The sequence below is a fragment of the Canis lupus genome, chromosome 11 (genome assembly GCF_011100685.1).
Source record: "Canis lupus familiaris isolate Mischka breed German Shepherd chromosome 11, alternate assembly UU_Cfam_GSD_1.0, whole genome shotgun sequence".
Classification (NCBI taxonomy): Eukaryota; Metazoa; Chordata; class Mammalia; order Carnivora; family Canidae; genus Canis; species Canis lupus.
In genome coordinates this window covers 58,018,655-58,046,512 of record NC_049232.1, presented here as the reverse complement: position 1 = coordinate 58,046,512, position 27,858 = coordinate 58,018,655, and the positions used below count along the sequence as shown (strand labels likewise).

At 36.5% G+C, this 27,858-nt stretch overlaps 1 protein-coding gene across 1 annotated transcript in view; it reads right to left on the bottom strand.

Moving 5' to 3' along the window:
* Positions 1-20,328, bottom strand: part of PLPPR1 (phospholipid phosphatase related 1) — a 404,846-nt gene extending 384,518 nt beyond the window's left edge. Inside the window, exon 1 of the mRNA XM_038552949.1 lies at positions 20,107-20,328. The gene's annotated coding sequence lies outside the window, so the exon portion shown is untranslated. The remainder of the gene's footprint in view (positions 1-20,106) is intronic.
* Between the last annotated feature and the right edge of the window lie 7,530 nt (positions 20,329-27,858).

Sequence of the window (27,858 nt, the reverse complement as noted above, 5' to 3'; positions counted from 1 at the left end):
ATCGCTCCTTAAACAACTTTATGGAGCACCATTACACCGTACAATCACCATTTGAGTGCCAGAAATACAGAGAAAAATAAGACAACCTTCCCATCCTTAAGCAGATTACAGTGTGTTAAGAGAGACTGGCCCACCATTACATGTATACAAAATAGCATGACTTGTTTTACTAGTAGTGGAGGAGCTAGTTGCCCTGAGGGGCCAGAGATGTTGGCTACTAAACTGGATCTTTAAGAATTATAGAGAATGAATGAACATTCCAAGCAGAATATGCACAAAACATGGAAGTGTGAAAGAGTGTGGTGGATTGAGGAATGATAACGTTTTAGCCTAGATCTTCAAGAGAGTAGAACCTCTCCTGAAAAATTAAGAAGCTATATGCTTCATTTGGAAGGTACAAGATCAAGACCTTAAAAGCACCAAAAAAGAAAAGAGACAAGGGAAAATGTGATCTGAGGTGATGCAATGCATTATAATAGCTACAGCTTCTCAAGTGAAGACACAGAGCAGTCATTGAGCAAGCATGTCTGCTCAGTACCTTTCTGGAAAAACAATACGGGAGAGCAAGTGAGAGAAAGGGGAAAAAAACATACATCTCCTTTTCCATCAGTCCAGGTTCTCCCTATGGTGGGCCAGCTGGGCCCTTGATAGCTAGTCAAGAATCCAGATCCCACACTGGAATGGAATGTTCATCCAAGACTGAAAGCAAAAGGATGACCTGATGCAAGTGATGTGACAACCAAGAAAGAAGGAAAAGGTTAAGGACTCTGAGAAGCCACTGTGACTAGAAATTAGAAAGCATGGAGAGGTGAGTAGGAAATAGGGGCAGAAATTGCAAAGATTAATTTGTGAGATCCTTAAGGAGCTCAGATTTTATTCAAGAACTTTTTAGGAAGGCAAAAATCAACCAGATATATTACAAGGTTAATGAAATATATAAGGTAAAAAGTAGATCTTCTTTTTCTACTGACTTTTTCAGTATTTAGCCAAGGTTAAAGAAATTCATTTTGGGATATTCCAAGCTAAGATGTACAGATAACCAGCTGAGATGCTGTAATTATACAGAGATCAAACAAACCATCAATGAATAAGCAATAGTAGATGCTTTTGTCTATTTAACTGCAAATAGGAATTAAACTATGATTTACCCAAACAACAGATGGATACCAGGTCCACCTGGTATCTTGAGTTGGTCTAGAATTTTGTGAGCTGGCTGATATGACTGTTGAAACTCTCTGGTTAAATGCCTCCTTTTCACACCTGGTTTACAAAGCAATCACCCTGAGGATGTGACCACATTTAGTGTTCTTTGAAATGCAACCAAGAATAACATCTGGCATTTTTTGGAAGAATGATTTTTTCACTCTATAGTAGTAGTTGTCTAACAACAGCCAACATTTCTAGACAGCTTTTCATAATCCATAATATCATTTAGTTAGCAATGCAACTTTATGAGAAAGGAATTATTTTCCATTTATACAGATGTCAAAATTCAAACACTCAGAAACATCAAGGTGCCCTACAAATAATTAATGATGCTGTTCAAATTTGGACCTCAATCCCTTTGTCCCCAAGGCCCACACTTTCTGGTCTGCCTTACTGCCTCACAGAGTTGCTTTATGAGAATACAAAGTTTTTTCTTCCAAGAATAAAAATACTTAGAAGTTAAAAATGAATATTCAAACATCGATAATTTTCATATGGCAAATTTCTGAAAACCTTTCTTGAACAATTATCTTCTTAGATGACTCCAAATCTTGAGGACATGAGTTCCACATGTATGATGTGAAGTTGTTCTTCCCATTAGGGGATTTTGTTCACGACCTTAAAACCTACAGAGTTCCCATTTAATATTCCTGAGTTCATCTTGATGATTTCAAAGATTTAAAAAAATCATACACTATCCATCATGGTCAATAGACCTGAATTTCAATCTGGGCCTCTTCATCATATGTTTTAGCCTAGATCTTCAAGAGAGTAGACTTGAACGAATGACATATCTCCTTTTCGTTGGATGTAAAACAGGGCTCACAATAGCTCTCTCATGGGATTTCTAGTTTATTAGATAAAATATTAATATAGGGCAGCCCTGGTGGCGCAGTGGTTTAGCATCGCCTGCAGCCGACAGCGTGATCCTGGAGACCTGGGATCAAGTCCCACATCGGGCTCCCTGCATGGAGCCTGCTTCTCCCTCTGCCTGTGTCTCTGCCTCTCTCTCTCTCTCTCTCTCTCTCGCTCTGCATCTCTCATGAGTAAATAAAATAAAATCTTAAAAAAAAAAGAGAGAGAGAAAGAAATATTAATATAAAAACAGAAACAGGCAACAGTTTTGCCTGAGAGTTGCTAGAGAATGGAGTATCAATGATCCCAGTGGGGCACACACCTCCCGCTAATCCTGGCTTGAAACTTGACCTTTCTTGACCATTTAGAATAATGAAACTTTGTCTTTAAAACTAAAGACACTGTAGAGATGAGGAGTGAGTGCTTAGAGTACTTGCACTTTAAACTGTACAGTGAAAGAGGAGAGGGATAGTTTGTCTCTTATGCTCTCTTTTGCAGTTAATATCAAATAAAATAGGATAAACGAAAAGATGTAAGATCCCTTGGGTCCCTTATCTGTCTGGATCTAATTCTCTGGCCTTTCCTGTTCCAGCCTGTGGGGCTCACCTTTGTGTCTCCCCTTCTTTCTGCTTCTGATTCTGCTATTTCTCACATTAGACAACCTGACCCCCTACCTGTATTTCCAGCTTTCATGTGGCAGCTGAATTCTAGTTCCTTCTCATTCTCAATTCATTTGTTCAAAAACTGTTGTGGAAGGTTTCTGGATAAGATGCTAGGATAATACATGTTTTATCCATTTTCACCAACATCCATTGAAACAACCAATTAACATAAAAGTTAAGCTGCACAAACACTTTTAATATTTGGACTTATAGGTATATTACAATATTGCAGGTTATTGCCTTTATTTATTTTTTATTTATTTACGATAGTCACACTCAGAGAGAGAGAGAGAGAGAGAGAGAGGCAGAGACACAGGCAGAGAGAGAAGCAGGCTCCATGCACCAGGAGCCCGACGTGGGATTCGATCCCGGGTCTCCAGGATCGCGCCCTGAGCCAAAGGCAGGCGCCAAACCGCTGCGCCACCCAGGGATCCCAGGTTATTGCCTTTAAATTAATGTCCTTTCACATAGGAAAAAAAAGGCTGAAATAAAATATAAAAAATGTTGAGTCATGATATAAGAGATTTTTATTTATGTTGTTTTGCTCTTATTTGCTTTCAAAATGTTAGTCTTCATCACTTCTGTAAACAGAAACAAGATAAATACTCTTTCTTTTAAAAGAAAACAAAAGAATAGAAATACAAAATATAACACTGTCTAAATTTTACAAGATTGTAGTTCACTGGAGTTCAATGGAGATTGTAGTTCATTTTTATTTTGTCTACTGTGAATCATAAAATAGCAATACTAAGTACTTTGAAACATACCCGAAGGCAAATAAATAAGAAGTGGTATATAATTCCCATGGGGGAAGGACAATGTACATTTTAATGATCTTGTGGTTATAGCAAAATTTAGATATTTGAAATATTGTGTAATGAGTTTGGTACTAAATTTGAAATATGCTGTTAAAATGCCACAAAACAGTTGAACAGCATGACTATTAAGCTGATTTTAATTTTCCATTTAATCATAAAGAATACACAGATTAAATCCTGATTTCTTTTTAGCATCTTTATATAGTCATATCTCTTTAGAGCATTATTACATCCCCTGAAGCATTCTTCATCAGCATTCTGGCAAAGAGAATTTAACATTTCTATTTAATTTCTCAACTTTCTCTTTCCCAAAGAACATCATGATCCAATAGCCTATGTGTAAGAAATTAACCCAATTATGGTGTTCCAATCTTAAGACATGACATAATAGTTAGTAGGTTAGTAACAAACATGGAAAGAATGAGGAAGGAGAAGAAATGGGCAGAGAATTAGAAAACTGTTTTGAAGAGCTTAAGAAAGTAATATATTAGTACTCAATCTTCAAAAATTCCTTCAGCTCAGTCTATGACAGCTACACCATGACATGAATTTATGTTGTCTGATATTTTCTCAATATTAACATCTGCTTTCTGTTCTATCTATATTCTTGAAACATAGACATTTTTGAAGACTGCCTTCAATTATACTTTTAAAGTATGCTTAGGAATACTATTTACTTCTCTCCAAATTTCCTCCTTTTTTTTCTTCCTACAAACAGCACCACTATGTTCCCAGACATTACAAGAAACCATTGTACAAATGAAAAAGACACGGAATTTGCCCTCAAAGATATGGGGCTCCTGGATGGCTCAGTCAGCTAAGCATCTGCATTCTGTTCAGGTCATTATCCCAAGGTCCTGAGATGGAGTCCCACATCAGGCTCCTTGCTCAGTAGGGAGTCTGCTTCTCCCTTCTCCCTCTGCCACTCCCCCTGCTTATGCGCTCTCTCTCTCTCTCTCTCTCTCTCTCTGTCAAATAAATTTAAAAAAAAAATTAAGGGAAAAAAAAAAGCTTATAGGCTAAAGAAGAGTTGAGCTTGTAAATAAAGAATTAGGAGTTCCATAACAGTTTTTACAAAGTCCCAAGCAGCACAGAGAAAAAGAGGAAAAGGGAAAAACCACTGTTCCAGACAGTTGATAGGGAATTGCCTCAGTGAAAGGAGGTTAGTTAAAAAGGGTTGCTGAATTGATGTAAGGAGCCACTGAGTGTTGTATGCAACTGAGAAATCAATAAATTCTACTCCTGAAACTAATAATACAGTGTATGTTAACTAAATTGAATTGAATTTTTTTAAGTAAAAAATTAAAACAAACAAACAACGTTTCTGCAATTTTCTTCCAAAGAGAGAATGAGGTCTTCGACTGTATTTTGTCTAAGAGATAAGGTGAAGAGGAGATAACTTGATAGACCAGAAAGCTGGGGGCAAGGACTGCTAGGACCAGGCTGCTCCCAAGGATATAATCTATGAATGGAGAACCAAACACCTTTCAGAACTGTAGTACAGACTGTAACTGAGTTATTTTTAACTTAAAAAATATTAAATGTCAGGGGCACCTGGGTGGCTCAGTTGGTTAAACGTCTGCCTTCTGCTCAGGTCATGATCTCAGGGTCCTAGGATGGAGCCCCAAGTCAGGCTCCCTGCTCAGTAGAGGGTCTGCTTCTCCCTCTCCTTCTGTCTTTCTCCCCCAGTGCTCACATACGTTCTCTCTCTCTCTTTCAAAAAAATAAATAAAATATTTTTAAAAAATAAAAATAAATTAAAAAAATAATAATAAATGATATATCCAGAGGGAACAACTAGTTCGCCCATTCATAGTGGCTAATATTTAATATGGCAGGGTTTTTAAAACATTTTTATTCATTTATTTACTCTTTTTAAGTAGCTTTCTACACCCAATGTGGGGTTCCAACTCACTATCCAAAGATCAAGATTCACGTGCATTACTGACTGAGCCAGCCAAGTGCCCCCTTATTATGGCAAGTTTTAAGCTAAGTTCTTTACCTGCATTATCTAACCTTATGTTCACAGCAATCCTATGAATTAAATGTGATTATTTTCTCAATTTTATAGATGAGAAAACTAAGAAGTAACACAGTGGTATAGACAAGATTCAAGTCTAATACAGTCTGATACAGCCTCTAGGCTCTTAATCATACTAGCGGGGGTTCTACTAGACTATATATTATATTCAGCTGGCAAGTTTAAAAAAAATATTGATGTTGGTTGCATTACAAACCAACTAAACCAGAATCTCTAGATAGGAAGCCCAGAAATTGGTCTTTCTTTCTTTCTTTCTTTCTTTCTTTCTTTCTTTCTTTCTTTCTTTCCTTCTTTCTTTCTTTTTTTTAAGTTACCTAGGTGATTCTATGTACAATCAAGTTTGATAATTCTTGAAGAAGAGTAAAGGTAATGTTGAGTTGACAGTTGAAGATTAAGAAAAGTTTGCCACATGGGAAAGCAGAAAAAGGCACTCCAGGCAGAAGGGGGAGCATGAGCAAAGAAATGGGATGTTAATACAAAGGGTATGCAGTGTGTCTAAACCAAAAGCTGGATTTGAAGGGCCTTCAATTCCCTAACAAGTTCATTATGCAATAGGGAGCTTTTAACTTGTCTTTAAATATAGGAGTGGAAAAGAATCTGATCTCTTTTTGAATAAAGGGCACCTGGGTGGCATAGTCAGTTGAGCACCGCATCCTAATTTTGGGCTCAGGTCATGATCTCGGAGTCATGAGACTGAGTGCCATATTGGGCTCCATGGTCAGTGAGGAGTTTGTTTGAGGACTCTCTCCCTCTACCCTCCTCAGCTCACATTCTCTCCTTCTCTAAAATAAATAAATCTTTTTAAAAAATATTCTTAAAAAGAATAATGGTTCTCTGGGGGAACAGATAGTATAAAGATTAGTCAATGGTTTAGGATTTCAGCCTATGGGGAAAGATGTTCTAAAAATAGGAAATATGTGAATCAGTCTAAATAACATTAACTGGTTCTAAACTTTTAAGTAGCCATTTGAATAACATTGTATTCTTTGAAAGGAAGTCTTTAGTTTCTGAAGTTAAACAACATGACTTGAAAGTACAAATTCTCTCTTCTAAGACCTCACTAACATGGCAGTGAAGAAATTTTAAAAGGGGAATTCTGTTCATGGGGTGTGACACACTAGATACCCCAAATGACCCTAATAATTAAATGCTAACACAGTATTTTTTTTAATTAATGCATCTGAAAGAACAGGTACAAAGTAAGAAATCCACAGAGATCGAATTTAGGAGTAAGAAGAAAACAAACACAAAAGCTGGATTTTTCAAAAAAAAAAAAAAAAAAAAAAAAAAAAAAAAGCTGGATTTTTCTTAAGTTTCTATGGATATGTTAATATCTTTTAATGGTCACTAGACTGCATATTATATTCAGCTGGCAACTGTTGTAGAAGGAAGAAAAATTTACAAGTCTATCTAAGAGAGGCAGCTGGGATCTCTAAGAGCTATAACATAAGTGCAGTAGTGAACAAAACTAAATCTACCTTCCCAAATGACAAGATGCAGAAATCAAACTATCTTGGCCCTGGTGCTTCATAAAGAAATAAAAAACCCTAAGAATTCATAACTAAAACGACCACTCATGCTACCAGTGTGGTCCAAAAAACTTCAGGCAGATACTTTAAAATGGTTGGCCATGCTCCATATAGAAATAAACACAAATCCTCTCTAAAGGAATTCAACTTCAATCCCAGATTCAAAGAATTCCCACAGACAAAGTTCAAATAACATGAGCTCATAGTCAAAAATCCCAAAATACACAAGAATACAAAGATACAAAGAAGAATCACTGAGAGACTTTCAAAAGCAACAGACAGTAGATCAAATCTGCAAATATTCCAGATAATGGTATTACTGGACACAGAATATTAAAAAAAAAAACTATGCCAGACATATTGAAAAAGATTTAAAAAAAAAAAAAACAACTTTAAAATGTGAGCAGGAAAGCAAAAGATTTAGAAATAGCCAGAGACTGGGGAAAGAACCAAAGAATCCTTCTAGATACTAAAAATATCTTCCACCTAGGATATAGAAAATAAGCAAAAAAAGCAGTTCTTATCCTAACAATGAGAACAACCCAGATAGCCTTTAAAAATCATAATGCATGAGCCCCTCAGAGAGCTGAGTTCACAAGGTAACCTACTGAACTAAAATCCAAAAAGAGGGCAGTGCCACCCCAAGGAAAAATAGATCCCAAGATTGTTCTGTCTTTGGCAGAGCAGTAGAGATAAGAGTTAGCCATCACAGAAACGGACAAAGAAGAAAAACATCTGAGATTTTCATGAAATGTGAAGAGACATGTTTGAACTGAGGAAAATACATAGGAGCCCAGACACGGGAGAAGTCTTTCCCTGCCCACAAACTCTTTTCCACTGATATCCACTGAATATTTATGAAAAAGATTAGTAGCAAGAGAGCAGAGCTGAAAGAGATTACTTCCTCGGTAAAGATGTACAAGGCCTCCCAAGTGTAAGACTCGAGAGAAGAATGAGAGCAAGCCTCCCTCACTCCAGGACCCAGATCCCACATGAGGGAGAGATATGCACTAGGAGAAGGTAAGAAGCTGCGCTGCTGTGCAACTCTGAGCAGAGGCCCCAACTTTCAATGTGATCTAAGGTCACTGCTCTTTTTAAGTTGTAAGAAACCTATCTTGATCTGAATTTTTTACCAGTTTCACCAGATCCTCAAAAAATGATAGAATCTAATTGTCTCAAGGTTACTTTGTAGGCACATGTGTGGGATAACTATGAAACATAAAAATAATTCATTGATTCTTACAATTGAGTCAAATTACTTGTTTATCTAAGATTCTTGGGGCAAAACCGAGAATCGTTTTTCTAGGGAAAGCATCAACAGAGAAATGTGATCAAAACAAGGGCCATCTCACCCAGAGGTAGGACAGGCAGCTCTTCATTATGCCACAGTTATGGTCCTTCCCCACCTACCAAAACCAAGGAAATGCCTAAGCCAGCTTTCAAAAGGCTTTTAGACATCTGGAACTAACTCAGCTCTCTTAATCAAATAAATGAAAAAAAAATTTAGAATGCAAAATGCCTGTGTAAGATATAATTATATTAAGAGGATTTCATTCTAGATGTGAGTGAGCAATTTATCAGAGTATAATATATATATATATAACTATATATGGAGGAAGACAGAGAAGTGGGTATCTGAAGAGGGAGGGAGGATGATTTAATTTTATAACCTAAGAAATTTGTTACAAATTATATCCAAAAGTAATCTTGAAAAGTGCAGTTTTTTGCTTCTGGTCTGGTCAAAACTAATAACCAATATAAGCCTTCACTGACATTCACATTTCTTAAGTCACTTGAATTTCGCTCAACAAATATTTGTTGAGCTACTACTATGTACTACACCGTGTTCTGTCATGTTAGCATACATCATAACAGAACAAAGAGCCATGTTCTCATGGAGCTCAATACCAGTAAAAGGAAACAGACAATAAAGAGTAAACATGATAAATGACTCAATTATTTAATATATTAGGAGGTAAGTACTATAGCCAAAGAAAGGGGTAAGTGAGCAGGAGATCAAAATTGTAGAGAGTTGAAGTTATTGTATCAAATAATATGGTCAGCATGAACATTTTCAAGAAGGTCAGATATAAGAAAAGACAGGAAGGAAGGAAGCCATGTGGCCAGCTTACCTGGAGCTGGAGGTATGGAGAACATTCCTGCAGAGGGAATAGCTGGTATACCAGATATGTTCAAGGAGAAGGAAGGAAGTCAAGATGGCTAGAATGGAGCAAGAAGTGATGTTGTAGGAGAGAATGTTATCTCTTCGTTCTTATTCATTTTGATTTCTACTTCCAGATGATTAAATCCCAATGAAAGAAATCAGATAAAGTGTTGGACTTGCACTTAGAGATAAATCTCCCAATTTCAGCTTCTTTAATCTTGTCCTAGTTATTCCTCTGCTTCCCTAAATATTTTCCACAGCAGAACTTCCAAGAATTCACACACTCTCCATAGATGTGCCTTGACTCCTACTTTTTCAGAGAGGAGAGAGGACAGTGTCTATACTCACTTACATGCAATTCCACTCCTTCCCACTTAGCTCAAAGGGAGAATGCCTCCTGCTACTCAAAGCCAGTCTCTGCACCTGGCCAGGGCACTCAACACTTAGTCCCTCTCTTAGTGACTTCCTCTGAATCTCCTCTGATGTATCCTTCTTCAACAGGTATCTCCTCTCAATCTACACTCTCCTCGATCAGTTTCATTTATGTCAATGCCTTAAATTTCCACATACATTCTGATGATTTTCTAATCTATATTTCTAGTTCTAAGTCATTCCTGACATCTGAGCAGAAATTTCCAACCTTGTACTAGACATGGATGTTCTAATGATACATCAAATGCAATGGGTCAAAACTCAAGCATAACTCCACCGCCAAATATATTCTTCCTCCAACTCCTATCTCAATTGATAACATCATTAACACGGTCATCTGGACACTACAGTTACCTCACTTTTCTTTATCTACCATTTATAGTCAGTAAAATTCTATAAATTTTTTGAGAGTCATTACATGAAGGCCCACCTAACACCCTTCACCAAATATACCCATATTCACAACTCTTACCAGCCATATCCATTCAGAAAAGAAAATCAAATCATGACTGTCTTCTATGCTAAATATAGGGCTAAATAACATTTGCCATGTCCGTCCTTTTTGATAAATAAACTTTTGAATTTTTTAATTGTTTTTTGTTTTTCATTGACTGTACTTGGTAAGATAAGTGATTAATTCCACTGAATCACTCACGTGAACAAGGAAGAACTAACTGGAGTCTACATAAATTAAATTAACCTTAAAACCATATAATAAGAGAAAATTACACATGAAGCACTTGAGCTGGGGAACCTGGGTGGCTCAGTGGTTTCTGAACCACATATGTCTAGGAGGCAGAACTGGACCTAAAACCTAAGTCCTTCTATTTTTTTTTTTCCTAAGTCCTTCTAATGCCAAAGCATGGAGAGTGTCTGCCTTCGACTCAGGTCGTGATCCCAGGGTCCTGAGATCAAGTTCTGCATCAGGCTCCCCAAACAGAGCCTCCTTCTTCCTCTGCCTATATCTCTGCCTCTCTGTGTGTCTCTCATGAATGAATAAATAAGACCTTTAAAAAAAGGAAAGAAGAAGCAGCAGCAGCACTTGAGCGGAGAGAGTTGGGAGATAATTTCAAAGATAGAGAGAACGGCATTGGAGAACACAGACTTTTGAAAACCTGGAATTTAAGGTGCCATGGGAAGGAGAGTAAAATATGCAGCTAAAAAGTAACCAAGAGCTAAACTCCATATCTATCAGGGAGCCACTCAGGAGTTTTTAGTGAGGGAGTGACCTGAGAAACATAAATGTTAGGAAGAACCCACTGTATGTTGGTGGAAGGACTTAGCTTAAGTCACATTTTTTATTCCTCACAGAATTTAGTACAGTTCTTTCAGAGAATGTGTTAAAGTCAGAAATGAATTGTATTAGATTGAGGTAAATGATAGATACTCTGTGGAGAGCAATGAATAGCTGTGTTGTGTGCAAAGCACAATTCTGAGCTGTCTAATTTGAAAGGGGACATGTTGGGCTGAAGTTGAGACCAGCCATGTGAGCCCCATCTCCCCATTTGAAGGCTGGTGGTTGCCATGGTTACAATTGCATGGATAGGCTTATTTATAGCTATATACTATCTTTAGTGAATTCCACAACAGATGAGAGAAAAATTCAACTGTGAAGCCATCTAAGTGTATTGGAAGCACTTAGGAAGAGCAATAGAATTAAATATACACCAGAGAATCTCAAAAACACTATGGAGAGCCCCATTTTAAACAACTGCTTTGTGAACAGTGTTCTGAGTAAATTGAAAAACAAAACCCAGGCTTTTGCATGCTCTCTGCTAGCTCTGCCTTTACAATTTACAAGCATAAGTTTCAAGATACGTTTTGGAAATAAACAAATGCATTAATTAGTTAATTAATTAATTAATTATTTTTACCACCTATCATATGCAAGACATCTATAGACATTCTAAGTCCTACAATAACAATAGGAGGTAGAGATTATTTTTATCTTTATTTTGCACATTAGGAAACTGAAGTGCAACAAGGTTGGATTCCCCAATGCCATATAGTTGGTAAAGACCAGAGCTGGCCAAGAGTCCAGGCAGTCCCCTTCCAGTGACCTTACCTACTGTGATACACTCACTTATTTTAATATGTACAACATAAAGGTCTGGAGACTATAACTCACTGGGAGGCCAGGAATCTGTATTTATTTCAATTTAAAGTGAATACAGATTTAAAATGATTATTTGCTAATGGAAATTAACTAAGAATTTGTGCTGTAAAACCATCTATACCCAAACCTGAAATCTCAAAACATACTAGGGCACCCTACTCTGATTCTAAAAAGAATTAAAGCAAAATTCTTCTGAAAGAAAAATTTTTCTGTTTTATAAAAAGTTAAATACAATTCACAGAAAATTGATTGTGTTCACACATGCAAATTTTTGGAACATATCCATTATGTACCACAAAGTAAAATGGTAGGCTTATTTTAAAAAGGAATGAATATTGATGGGTATTAAGTGTTTCCTTTCATTTACCTGAATAAGTCAATGAGGCAAGTATTATTTAGCTCTAGTTAACAGATGAAAAACCTGAGGCTTACACTGGATAAAACTTTTGAACCACACATGTCTAGGAGGCAGAACTGGACCTGAAACCTAAGTAAGTCCTTCTAATGCCAAAGCATGGAGATTTCCGCTTCTATCTTTCTGTGTGGTCCCTGACTTAAAGGAAGCAAAATTTGACTAGATTCTAACAGAGGCTCTCTCCAAGACCAAAGATACGGTCTTTGAACAACCACAGCTTGTTGTAGGGATGGAGTTTGCCTGAACAAGTTCTGATTCAATGCAAGAACTCACTTCTTGGACAAATATGTATTATAATACCATGACTTATGTGAGAATAATACAGGGATGGGTGGAAATACACATTTGTCTTTTATAAATGTCCTTTATAGGTTTTGAATAAAATATGGTAATATGGTAAGGCTTTGGGATTCATATTGTTGTCAATGATTGTATAATCTAAGAATTCTATACTACGTATTCATGCTTTTATCAAATAATTATTTACTAAGCACTTACACTGTACCTCTCATTATGGTAGGTTCTGGGAATGCAGTGGTAAATCAGACAAGTGTAAATTATAATTTTGAATGCTAGTAAAAATGTGATTTTAGACTCACAAAACATTCAGGATATTCATTCATTCAACAAAATTTAGCAAGTGCCTACTATGCAACACACAGTATAGGAGGTACTGGGAACATAAAAGTGAATAATTCATATTGCTAGAGGTGACTTTAAAGATCAATTATATGACAGTACCAAAAACCTAAACACTTGTCCAGGATCATACGACAAAATTGGAGTTAAAACCAAGGACTGATAACCGTATCTTTGACCCTTGTACTTTTCCTAAGGACTCAAGCCACTGCAAAACCTCCTGCCACCTGATAATACTCCATAGTTATAATTCCTACATGCCTGTCTTTTCTCCTAAAATGGAGGAGATGCTAGAAAAGGGAAAGATCGCATTCGCCATTAAGATGTTAGAGGCACAACCCTAACAACAAAGACTTATCTGGCCCAAGAGGTCCAGAATGCCAAGGTGAGAAGCCGTGATCTATTCTTTCTTTTTTCATAAAAAGGGCTATGAAATATGTATCATAAAATAAAGAGTGTTATCTCTGCCTGACATAAAATAGGACCTTTTATAAGGCACTAGGAAGTCATTTGACATAACTCAGAAAAAAAAAGAGATTATTTTCAAATACTATTATCTCTGCTAAATATTTTCTTCACACAGGAATAGAATCTTGGAAGGTACATTGCCAATATCAGCTTAGATGAAAAGTTCATATACAACTGGACCATGATTATGGATTTAGATAGGCATTGACCTGCACATCCAACCCATTTCTTAGTCTATATAATTATCAAGTAATTCTCAGACCTTTGTTTGATTTCATATGTAGATTATTTTCAAGGAAAAAAATACTCCACTTACTAAGTACCAAAAACCATTGGATAAGTAGTGTATTTGGTTTTCAGGTAAAAAGTACTCCCATTTAGCTTAAACCAAACAAAGCTCTGGTCAGTGAGGTCACAAGTCTATAGAATATTATAGTTCAGACACATAATTACAGAGCCTATGAGCCCTCACCTGCTTCCTACTACAGTTCCTGTCAACTTCTCACCTCACCATTACTGTCTTCTATTTTAAATACCTAAATAGCTAAACTAAAAGGTCCTGGCTTTGGAGATTTAGGTGGTTTTGTTTGTTTGTTTGTTTGCTTGTTTGTTTTTAAGTAGGCTTGATGCAGGGCCCGAACTCACAACCCTGTGACCAAGACCTGAGCTGAGATCAAGAGTCAGATGCTTAACCAGCTGAGCCACCTAGGCCCCCCAAGATTTAGATTTTTAATAATGATGTGAATTGAATTAATTCCCTAGAAGTATCTGAAATTAGATATGAACACAGTATCTCTTTCTAGTAGTAAAAAAATATCCAATTAGAACAAATTCTTAATTATCAAATTGACTCTCTGCCTTAAAGATTCTTCTAATCAAAAATAACAAAAACAAAGAATTAAAGACAAGCAAATTGGCAAAGCTCAAGACATCTTTCAGGTAATTTCAGAAAGGAGAGAAGGAATGTAATACTAGCATAAGATAAAAATAAAATTTGAAGCCCTGAAGGGGAAATGATGTCTTTTTTATGTTGATAAAAAGGCTCAAGCTACGTTAAACATTTATGCATTAAGTAACATAGCATGGAAAAAATAATACCATGAAAAAACATTTATTGACTGTTTATTGCTTTTACTTTAGCCTTTAAAACAACTCAATGAAGTAAGTATTGTTAAAGGGTGAGATCACATTTCAATACCTGAAATCAAAAAAACACAAAGCTGATTTTATTGCTTACCTAAATAGGAAGACCTATGCTGGTCAGGCACAATCTCCTCAAGCTACTAATAGAAGGAGAAAACTATATATCCATAATAAATATATATGTGCCAAATAGTGCTGCCACAAAATATTTTTTAAAGAAAACTCTGTTAGAAATGTACTGAGAAGGGACACCTGGGTGGCTCAGTGGTTGAACGTCTGCCTTCGGCTCAGGTTGTGCCAGGGTCCTGGGATCAAATTCCGCAACAGGCTCCCTATGGGGAGCCTACTTCTCCCTCTGCCTCTGTCTCTGCCTCTCTCTCTCTCTGTCTCTCATAAAAAATAAATAAATAAATAAATAAATAAATAAATAAATAAATAAATAAATAAATCTATCTATCTATCTTGGAAGGAAGGAAGGAAGGAAGGAAGGAAGGAAGGAAGGAAGGAAGGAAGGAAGGAAAAGAAAAAGAAAGAAAGAAGAAAGAAAGAAAAAAGAAGAAAGAAAGAAAGAAAGAAAGAAAGAAAGAAAGAAAGAAAGAAAGAAAGAAAGAAAGAAAAAAAGGTATTGAGAAAAAGACAAAAAGACACTAGTGAAGGATTTCTACAGACCAAGCAAACAAAAAAGGGAGCAAAGACTTAGAGGAGCTGAATTTTATCATTAGTAACATTTATACAGATGCCCTGGTACATTTTGAGAAGTCTGCACCACCTTCATTTAGCATATGGTCCTTTTTCTCCTTTAGCAGGCTCAGTCATTCCCCAATTGAGTGCTGAGATCTGGTCCTAACTATGACTGTGGTGACCAGGAGAGGAGTGGAGGGTGGTATGTCTGTGTAGGGACATATACTGACCTGCCAGGAAGAGCCACCTTGTGTTTAAGCAAGAAGAATATCACTAGCATTTACAGAAAGGAGTAGGTCGCTTATGCAGATCCAGAAGATGCAGCAGGATCTGAGTTTTTAAATTTATGAGTGAGGTGATCCATATGTCTTCCTTCCAAATCTCAGAGTCCCACACCTTTCCCATCAGGTCCCTGGCTTTGGCACAGCCAACTTATTGGAGCAGACAATTCAAATTTCTCTGGAGTTCTGCTACTTTTATAATTAAATCTTAGCTCTGATTCTCACATTTTCCTGCCCTTCCAGCTACAAGAGAAGAGTGTCTTTATATACTTAGAAGGCCTTCTGATTTTCTTATTTTGCCCTAATCAACCTTCAGCCTTTCATTATCCTCTCCAATGCATCAATATTACCCAACAACAGACATTTGATTTCATAATTCTTACAGCACCTACTTCTCTCATAGCTCTCAAGTACCTGTTATACTGTACATTCCCTTCCAATGTTATCCTGTTCCACTGCATCACTAGTGAAAATTTTAATAAGTACAGAATTCTAGTATGCCCAAGGCTGTCAGTATTCTAGCCACTATAGGTGATGAGGTCGTCCAGCTCCAAAATTACATTATAGAGTAGGCCTCCCTAAAACCATTTTTTGTACCATCACAGCTTTGGCTGCCCAGACACACTCCGGAGTGAAGATTTTCATGTGGAAGACTCAGTAGACAGGGATTCCATGAATGCCACCTATGACAACTGGGCAGAGGGATAAGATGAACTGTGATGCACAATGCAGCTGCAGCAGAAGCTCCCGCTAATCCCATAATCCCACAGGAAACTCTGGACAAAGGGTGGCCCTTCAGAATTGTCTAAAATTGAGGGAAGGGACAGGCTTTGTAACTCTACACTGATCCTTTATCAAATGCGGGCTGCCCCAGTAAGGGTATATAGCCTTAGGAAAGACCTCCCTTTGATGAAAGCAGCTTCTGAAGAGGGACAGCTGTGAGCCATCAGCACACTACATTCCCAGTAGCTGGGAGAACATGCTCTGGGTGACCTGGGCAGTTGATACTCCACAAACAGGAAATAGGACTTCTTTCTATGTAATACTGTATTCTCTATATAATATTTTACCTTATAAACAGGAAGAGGCTTTAATATCCCTAGTAGTATGAATTTCTTTTGACCATATTTTCTAGAATGTTCTGACTCCCTGAACTTTGAAACCAGCTGAGTATTTGTTTAAATTGGTATAGAATTGCTTCAGATTACCCTTTTTAGCACTTCCACCCCACTCATTTACTGTATATAAAACTATCTGTTTTCCCAAAATATTTTTAAACACATTCTATAGACACAGATGTCCAACTTATTTGAAGTTTCCTCACAAAATTACTCTAGATTGACTTTTGGTGAGTAATCACTTGTGGTTAAGAAAGAAAAATCATTAATAATATATTTGAAGTTTCAATCATGATCCCAGTGCTTCCACAAAAAAATAAATTATAATATAGCTGGTGATATAGCCAAGGATTTTCCAGTTACCTTATAATGGAAAGAGATGAGGCTAGGGAATACATATCATTTACAATAGCAAAAAAAATTAATGATATGTTAACTCATTTATGTTTTTAATTTACTAGAATTTATAAATTACTTCACCTTTTCTTCCCAAAAATAAAACTTATATGTGATAGTTCAGCAAAATATCTTTGATGGTAGGGCATTTCTCATTCTTTCAGTTACTCCTTGCAGTGGTACTCATCTTTAAGGCCACAGCTCAGATATATATAAAACTAGTTCGTAGAGCACTGAAGACCAATGACCTGACACCTAAAAAGCAGACAAGTTCAACAATAAGTCGAGTTCTCTCCTCCACCTTTTTTCCCTTCATTACCAAGAAAGAATAGCCTCACTATTTGTGGTCAATGGTACAGTGATGCTGAATGACATTTTGAAATGAAAATATTTGAACTTCTCAGTTCAATGAACATGAAGAAAACCAAAATAAATGAATAAATCATAAGAATACATTAACTCTATTATATCACTCTACATATCTTAGCCTGGATACACTATACTCACATTGATATTGAATAACTGAATTGAATAATCATATTGAATTGCATAATCAGCTAATTTCAGTAATCTCTGATGAGTCACAGAAGTGCAAAGGAGGCCACGGCATAGGAGATGGAACAGATAAAATCCCAGTATTCAGTTAAGAACACCACCAGTATAAAAACTAATCATTGGAATCACTAGGAACAAACACCAGTTCACTAGGGGAAAAAAGCCATCCTGACCAGTTAGTAGAATGGGTAGATTGGGAAAATGTCAGGCATGGTCTATCTGGACATAGGCAGAACTTTTGGTAAAGCCTCTCACAGTATCCCTGAAAATAGGATAGAGAAATATTAGTTGGTTTCCAACTAAACTGGATGCATTCATCACTAGTTGAGTTATCACACTGTCAAAGAACACCTACAAATCCTCTTGAAAAGTGAGAGCAGAAAGGACTGTATCACATGTGGATGCAGTATGGATTTTAAAAACAGCTGAGATGAAGTCCTAGTTCCAACACCATCTGAATGGCTCTCTGGGCAAGTCCGTCTCTGCTCTGATGCCCTGTAGCACCTCTCCAATAGGGACCCTATCACATTTGTTCTGCTAATCCCTGGCACTGGCTTTCAATATAGCTTTTTAATTAAACTGCTCTTTCACATTTTGCCTGTGCCCCAACAGAGTATCCATAGAACTAATACTTCTCTGATCGTAAAACTTGGTTTGTGATTCAAACTTTCCCTTTGCTGTCCGTTCATTTCTTATCCGCTCCTGATGCCTCTTCTCTAAACTTTGAGGTTAGTATCTCTAGATTTTTCCCCTTGAACTGTTTGCCCTTGACTAGCCTTAGAATAGCTCTTAGACAAAAAAAGCTAATAGCCTTAAGGTTGTTAATAAATTTCAAAGGCTGCTGTCTACCAAGAAGAAGAGTGCTAGTGGCATGCCACAAGGCATTGAAAAGAATGAAAGGAATGGAACCAGAGAGGCAGTTGTGCTATATTAGACCTAGCTCCTGATGATGGAGCTGAAAGTGAAAAACAGGTCAAAAGGCTAGTGGCTAGATTAGCTCATAAACGGAGCAGCTGGAAAGGAGCAGAGGTAGGAACGAAAGACTCATTCCTCAAGTAAGGAAATGGAGGGCCCTGAAGAGTTTTGTTTTGTATAGTTTTGTTTTTGTATAGTTTTAATAGTTTACATATTTGATGATAGCCTAGGGTCAAAGTGGAAAGAATGCTGTTGTCACTCTTTGGAGGTACTTAATAAAATAGTCATGTGCTGATCCTGTGGAATGCTCCGTGACGAAAAATTTGATGCCATCCTCTGGAAGACAGTCTTGCTTTATCAACCCACTTATCATTTGGGATGCCAAATTTTACACTCTAGCAACTTCATCTCACTGTAGATCTAGAATAATTTGGGGAGAGCACCATTCAAAAGCAATAGAAAGAAATGCCGAAGGTCATGGTGGTATGATCTTGTAAGAGGGATAGTTATAAAGAAATTTTAGAAGAATTCTACGGCTATGCATCTGAAACTCTAGCTATTTTGTCTAATAATAAATTTGTATTTTAGGGGAGCGAACATTATTTCCTTCCAATTCCGTAAACTAAATCATAGGATGATATGAATTTCGTTTCCAATGAGCCCTAGTTCTAGATACTGTTGATTTCTGAAATAAGATCCTATATTGAAAATCTCTCAAGGTTTTATGATTGCCATTTGAAAGAAGCATGATACAGAATTAAGCTGTAGTGGCTCCCACAATCATATCAAAATTTACATTTCAACCATAATTAGCACATTTTATGAATTTAGCTTGAAGAATGCTGCAAAATAATTCTTTATTCTGCAAAAGAATTCCTATTTCACAGAGACTCAAAGTAAATTAGACATTTAGATTACCATCAGTTATCTTTGCCCATATTTTATTATTAAAATGAATCCTAATTATATCCACCAAGAATTCCTTTCTTATTTTGAAAAATAATTTAACTTTGTTTTCATGAGCTCAATAACTGAAAGACCACGGAAGTCAAACTAAGTCTTATTTATTAGCTAGTAATCATTGGTCTAGTTTTATTTCATGCTTACAAATACCTGGAATATTTTGCCAAAATAAATCAAATTATTTACTTGAACATGAAATGATAACAGAAAAACTAATTAGGATTTTACTTATATATTCATCCAGAAGTCAACAAGTGTTTATTGAAATCTACTGAACACCCAGGCCTTAAGCTAATATTACCAAAGTTAACTTTATATTTTCAGTAATTTACATATAAAAGTGAATGATGATTTACTTTAGTATTTGTTAGTATATGTGAATTCATAAAAATATTTGAATTTCATATTCATACTTCTCAACAGCAACCAAGATCAGCCACTAATTTCTTGCATTAGAAGTTGTAACTAAGCAAAAACTTTCTAAATAAAAGATTTATAAGAAAGCTATAAATGGTTTTTGAATAGGATGTCACCGATGAACTTTAGCTACTATTTGGTTTTACCAAAGTGTGCACATGTGTGTGTGCGCACACACACACACAGATACTGAACATTGGTTTATTATTCTGTTATCAGAAACCCATTTTTCATTTCAGAAGCACCTCTCCCCTACTCTCAGACTATGTGGTTTGAGTAAGGTGGCCTCTACCTTGTCTTTCCAGAGGTGAGCACATGACTGAGTCTGGTCAGCTCCGTGTCCATCCTTCCAGTCACAATAACAGGTTCAGACATGATCAGATGGCCTAAGTCAGACTAATTGGAGCTCTCCATGGAACTTCTTCTGGAACCATTGGGAAAGGAGTGCTTCTTCTAGGATTATAGAGGCTAAGAACCACTTAAGCGGATGTGGTTAAGGACAGCCTCGTGGATGTCTGAAGACAGCCTTCCTGAGAACGAATCCAAAAGAGAAATGTAGACTTGGAAGATGGAGAAAAAGAAAGCTTTTAAATGACATCAGTCTATCTTCAACCCAGCCATGCCTACAGATAGCCTGATTCCTTAAAAATCTGTTACATCAGTCAATTGATTCCAATTTGTGTTTTAGGCCTGAATTGAATTTCTGACTTTTGCAACTGAGAGAGTACACCCAATATACATACATACCCAGAGACTTATTATCTTCTATTTGTGACATTTCTTTTTCTTATACTATTATGTATCATACACACATAGACGTACACACACACATGCAGTGCTACAGAAGCCTAGCATTTGTCTTGTGGATAATGACAACAGTCTCTGACAAAATGGTTTTTACCTTCATGGCCAGCAGAATTTTGCTGAAACTCAGAAAATTTTTATCTGAATTAATGTACAAAAATATGTTCTGACTACTTGCAAAAACTTTTTTAGCCACTGACATAAACATGACAATACTTCAAATTGTGCACCAGTCCTCCATCTGTGTAGCATCATTTCTGCCCCAGCTCTGAGACTCAGAAAACTTACAGAGCCAGAGAGGACGACATTCCACATGGATTGGAACATCTTGGTCAAAGGCCCTGAGGTGAGAGCATGCTAGGTGGGCATGTTGGTGCCTGGAGACAAGCCATGGACGAAGCCAAGGCTTCAGGGAAGAGGACAAAAGGGAATCTGGAGGGTGGCAAGCCTGAGAATGAGAGTGACGTGTGATGCTGGCCAAGGGGTTTATGTGGAATGGGCAGCTGTGGAAAGTTTTTCAAGGAGTGAGGTGACGTGGACACATTGTTTCTGGGGGAAAGCAAAGCACTCACAGTTTGTTAGGCTGGTGCTCTGTGAGGTACAAGATTGAACTACATAAAATGGCTTACGTTTGACCATTTGACCTACAAAAATAATAATTTCATATGGTTCAACCTAAAAAAAATTGTCACAGAGTTGGAGTCATATGAATTACCCAGACTCCAAAATGTTGGGCTGAAAATGATGTAGACACCTAAAGGTAGGTCCTAATTCATGACTACACAGGCATCTGGTTTTGGCTGGAGCTTTATTCTTTATCAATGCCAAGCTGAGACTAGCTTAATTGTGCAATTTCTAAATCTCTGGCTGACAGCATATTGTCAGTCTGCACGACTCATAATTGTTTTCAGCTGCAAACAAATGCAAGCCTGACTCTATAGAGGTACGTGTCTTTTGTTCCTTTGATCAACAGCTTTGGTCTGTCCCATCAAGATGCCATCAGTGTACAGCAACTCAAGGTTGGCCACAAACAATATATAACGTATACTGTTTGGTTATTTGACATGCATGCTAGTTGCTAAATTTTCTTTCCTTACAAGATTGTTGAATTGGGACCACCAAGTTACCAAGTGGGCCCATGATGAATTTGGGATTTCAAGGGCCAAAACTGGAGCAGAGGAAAAGCCACAGTATGAATCTAAGTCAACATACAAGCCTAATAAACTCCCTGAGTTCAAATTCCAGTCTTTTGAGCAAGTTGCCTTATTCCCCTAAATCTCAGTTTCTTCATCTATAAAATGGAAAAATGTAAAAGTAGTATAATCAAAGGTTTGTGACAATTAAGTTATAATTCACTGAAGTGCCATAAACATTAGGATTAACATTAATAGCTAAATATATTAAATGACAGATATTAGTTATTAATAAACATTAAAAATTAACAACCAATAAACATTACTTATATTATTGCTGTTATCATCCAGAAAAGTCCTTTTATTTCCCTGAACTTCAGACTTCTCAACTATAAAATGGGAGTTATAATCCCTACCATTTTCTGAAACTGTTTTTAAACTCAAATGACAGCTACATAAAACCACTTTGCACAATGTAAAATACAACAAGTTACATAGTGCTATTAATTCTGCTGTTGTCTCTATTACTGGGGTACATTGAGCATATTGGAGGACCAATAAGTACATTTGTATCCAGCATGTGCCAGTCCTGCTCAGACATAAATCCTACCCTCTAAATGCTTAGAATCATAGAAAAGACATCGACAAGAATAACTTTACCACATAAAACTGTCTTTCTTACTACTTTAAGGAACAAATCCCTTTCACAATAATATAGATCGCAGCTACTTGATAGGATTTTCTGTGATCAATGATGCACATGTTCTACTCTATACTGTCCACAACGTCCAAACTACTGAGCATAGAAGATGAAACTAGTGTGAATGAAGAACTAAATTTTTAACTTTATTTCATTTTAATTAATTTAAATTTAAACAGCTGCATGTAGCTAGTAGCTATTATATTGAACAGTACAGAATAGAATGTCTTCAAAGATACTTGCTAATGGGTTTGTCAGTTTTTTTGCACTGTGGGTTATAATGATATGATTTTTTGTTGAAAATATATTATATTAAATTTATTAAATTACAAATTGCATTTAAATGCAATCTTTAATACATTGTATATTTACATATAATACATACTTATTATATACAAAAACAAGTTTTGAGACCTTTTTCTGTTAATAATGATACATGCTATTTAATGTAAATTAATCATACAAGAAAAAGCATATTTTAAAAGCATACTATACTGATACTTGGGAGCCAAAAGTATAATAAAATTTAAATTTAACTATGAATATAGTGTTAAATAGATTAAAAAGTATTCCATTATGGGTGTTTGGAATTCTTATATTTTATAGACAAAAATTATAATCAGTATTTTCATATTTTGCTTAATTTGTCTGCTACTGCACACTCTAACAGTAACTATGTGGTTAAAAATAGTCTTTATTGCCATACATATGAAAATCATTCTGACATTCTCCATTTAATAATGGTTTTTAATAATTCTTAAATCTCCTGATGTGCGACATGAGAATTTTGATCAAATGAATGCAGCTTACAGATTTGGTAAAGCTCATATCAAAGCAAATTTTAGAATTATTAACATTTTATGCTCCTCATTAACTTGGCATATATCAGTTTCTGTGTTCCCTATGTCCTGGCCTTATATAATTGTCTAGCACTAAGAATAATTTTATTCTTATTCTACAGATAAAAATAATTTACAGTTGTATGATATCCAAGTCTATCAAGGCTGGTGATTGATGCTCGGTTCAGTGTCTATCTAAGTGACTGAATTATGAGACATTCTTTTGATTTTCACAATGTGCACTGACTATATATTCAAGGACTATATGGCCTCCTTTAAAGGGATTTTTTTTAAAACAATTACTTTAGGGTTATCCTGGATTGGCTCAGTCAGTTAAGTGTCTGCCTTCAGCTCAAGTCATGATCTCAGGGTCCTAAAATCAAGCCCCATATTGGGTTCCCTGCTCAATGGGGAGTCTGCTTCTCCCCCTGCCTCTCCCCTCTGCTCGTGCTCTCTCTCATATATAAAATAATTCTATAAATAAATAAATAAATAAATAAACAATTGTTCTATTTCTTGATCTTTAATATAAATTTAAACAGGCACTATTATTGCTTTTGATACCACAAATTCCTTGGGAAATTTTCTCTTGCTCTCAGAATATCTCAAACCACTTGTTAGGAAAGACTATCAAATAATATTGGGGTGGAAGAACAAATATTGTTAAAATGTCTATACTACCCAAACCAATCTACTCATTTAATGGAATCCCTATCAAAATATGAACAGCATTCTTCACAAAACTAGAACAAACAATCCTAAAATTTGTATATAGAATCACAAAAGGCCTGAAATAGCCAAAGCAGTATTGAAAAAGAAAAACAAAACTGGAGGAATCACAATTCCAGACTTCAAGTTATATTACAAAGCTGTTGTTATCAAAACAGTATGGTATTGGCACAAAAAACACACAGATCAATAGAACAGGAAGTCCAGAAATACGCCCACAATTAGATGGTCAATTAATCTTCAACAAAGATGGCAAGAAAATGCGATGGGAAAGACAGTCTCTTCAACAAATGATGCTGAGAAAACTAGACAGCTATGTACAAAAGAATGAAACTGGACCACATTTTTACATCATACACAAAAATAAAATCAAAATAGATTAAGCATCTAGTTGAAACCATAAAAGTCCTAGAAGAGAGCACAGGCAAAAATTTCTTTGACATCAACCATAACATCTTTCTGGATATATCTCCCAAAGCAAGGGAAATAAAAGCAAAAATAAACTACTGGGACTAAGTCAAAATTAAAAGCTGTGCACAGCAAAGGAAACTAAAAGACAACCTACTGAATGGGAGAAAATATTTGCAAATGACATATCCAATAAAGAATATCTAAAATATATAAAGAACTTATACAACGGTATGTTTCCTGTAGATCTTCCACTGATGTCCTTTATCAGGAGGAGGAATTTCCCTTCTAGTTCCAGTTTGGTAAGATTTTTTATCAAGAATGGATGTTAAATTTTGTCAAATAATTTTTCTGCATCTATTATGATGATTAAATAATTTTTCTTTTTTTAATCTGTTGATATGGTATATTGCATTGATTCTGAATGTTAAAGCAATATTGCATTTCTGGTATAAGTATCATGTGGTTATTACTACTCCCTTTAAGCCACAATTATCATGTTTTATTCCCTATTTTTATCACTTCAATATTTCAGCAAATATTTTTGAGATTTTTTCTATTCTAGGCATTGGTCCAGGTAACAAGAAAGGACTAGTGAATATGACTGGGAAAATCTCTGCTGTTCTGGAACTTAAATGGTAGCTGAGGTGGGGGAAGGGGCAGTTAGGGGGAATAAAAAATAAACAATTTCAAATGATATAACAGAATTTCAAGTAATATGTTTAAACAATGAGGTAGTCACTATTTTATAGAACTTCAGGTTCAGAAACAGGACAAGTTTTAATCATTAGCTCAATGATGTTCTCAAAAACTCAAATACCTTTCCTCATTCCAATGTGTTTTCTCCAATGTCATCTTTACCTAAGATTGATCCTCCCTTGTGATCATGATTAGGCTACCAGTGAGCTTGTTTTTGTGTATTTCCCTACTTAGGTTAGAGAAATTAAGAAGCTAAAAAATCACCTCCCAGACTCTCTTACAGCTACATTTCCATATATAAATTTGGTTCTGACAACTAGAAACACCTGTTTGAGGTTTGGAAGGCAGGCATGAAGCGGAATCTATTTGGCTGATTCAGCTGTCAAGCACAATCATGGCCATATGAATTTTCTCTGCAGCACTGTCCATTCTCCAGGGGTAGCACTGACGTTATGTTTTGGTTTGCTAATCAATGTATCAAAGCTATGATGTCCATGTTCTAGCTCACCATGCTTCCAAAGACAGTTGCAGTAATCAGTGGTAGCAGGAGTTTCTTACTTCTGCCATAGCTCCAGTAGTGGATCTCAGAGGAAGTAGTCCTCCTGGTGGGTCAGTTCTATATTTTTCTCATTAAAAAAAAAAAAACTTTTCTATTTTATTTTTCTATGTTTTTAATAAATTTATTGTTTATTGGTGTTCAATTCGCCAACATATAGAATAACACCCAGTGCTCATCCTGTCAAGTGCCCACCTCAGTGCCCGTCACCCGGTCACCCCCACCCCCCATCCACCTCCCCTTCCATCCACCACCCCTAGTTCGTTTCCCAGAGTTAGGAGTCTTTCATGTTCTGTCTCCCTTTCTGATATTTCCCCTTATTTTTTCTCCTTTCCCCTTTATTCCCTTTCACTATTTTTTATATTCCCCAAATGAATGAGACCATATAATGTTTGTCCTTCTCCGATTGACTTATTTCACTCAGCATAATACCCTCGAGTTCCATCCACATCGAAGCAAATGGTGGGTATTTGTCATTTCTAATGGCTGAGTAATATTCCATTGTATACATAGACCACATCTTCTTTATCCATTCATCTTTCGATGGACACCGAGGCTCCTTCCACAGTTTGGCTATTGTGGACATTGCTGCTATAAACATCAGGTGCAGGTATCCCAGCGTTTCATTGCATCTGTATCTTTGAGGTAAATCCCCAGCAGTGCAATTGCTGGGTCGTAGGGCAGATCTATTTTTAACTCTTTGGGAACCTCAACTAGTTTTGAGGTTCCACACAGTGTTCCAGAGTAGATGCACCAGTCCACATTCCCACCAACAGAGCAAGACGGTTCCCCTTTCTCCACATCCTCTCCAACATTTGTGGTTTCCTGACTTGTTAATTTTCCCCATTCTCACTGGTGTGAGGTGGTATCTCATTGTGGTTTTGATTTGTATTTCCCTGATGGCAAATGATGCAGAGCATTTTCTCATGTGCGTGTTGGCCATGTCTATGTCTTCCTCTGTGAGATTTCTGTTCATGTCTTTTGCCCATTTCATGATTGGATTGTTTGTTTCTTTGCTGTTGAGTTTCATAAGTTCTTTATAGATCTTGGAAACTAGGCCTTTATCTGATACGTCATTTGCAAATATCTTCTCCCATTCTGTAGGTTGTCTTTGAGTTTTGTTGACTGTATCCTTTGCTGTGCAAAAGCTTCTTATCTTGATGAAGTTGCAATAGTTCATTTTTGCTTTTGTTTCTTTTGCCTTCGTGGATGCATCTTGCAAGAAGTTACTGTGGCTGAGTTCAAAAAGGGTGTTGCCTGTGTTCTCCTCCAGGACTTTGATGGAATCTTGTCTCACATTTAGATCTTTCATCCATTTTGAGTTTATCTTTGTGTATGGTGCAAGAGAGTGGTCTAGTTTCATTCTTCTGCATGTGGATGTCCAATTTTCCCAGCACCATTTATTGAAGAGACTGTCTTTCTTCCAATGGATAGTCTTTCCTCCTTTATTGAATATTAGTTGACCATAAAGTTCAGGGTCCACTCCTGGGTTCTCTATTCTGTTCCATTGATCTATGTGTCTGTTTTTGTGCCAGTACCACACTGTCTTGATGACCACAGCTTTGTAGTACAACCTGAAATCTGGCATTGTGATGCCCCCAGCTATGGGTTTCTTTTTTAAAATTCCCCTGGCTATTCGGGGTCTTTTCTGATTCCACACAAATCTTAAAATAATTTGTTCCAACTCTCTGAAGAAAGTCCATGGTATTTTGATAGGGATTGCATTAAACGTGTAAATTGCCCTGGGTAACATTGACATTTCCACAATATTAATTCTTCCAATCCATGAGCATGGAATATTTTTCCATCTCTTTGTGTCTTCCTCAATTTCTTTCAGAAGTGTTCTATAGTTTTTAGGGTATAGATCCTTTACCTCTTTGGTTAGGTTTATTCCTAGGTATCTTATGCTTTTGGGTGCAATTGTAAATGGGATTGACTCCTTAATTTCTCTTTCTTCAGTCTCATTGTTAATGTATAGAAATGCCACTGATTTCTGGGCATTGATTTTGTATCCTGCCATGCTACCAAATTGCTGTATGAGTTCTAGCAATCTTGGGGTGGAGGCTTTTGGGTTTTCTATGTAGAGCATCATGTCATCGGCGAAGAGGGAGAGTTTGACTTCTTCTTTGCCAATTTGAATGCCTTTAATGTCTTTTTTGTTGTCTTATTGCTGAGG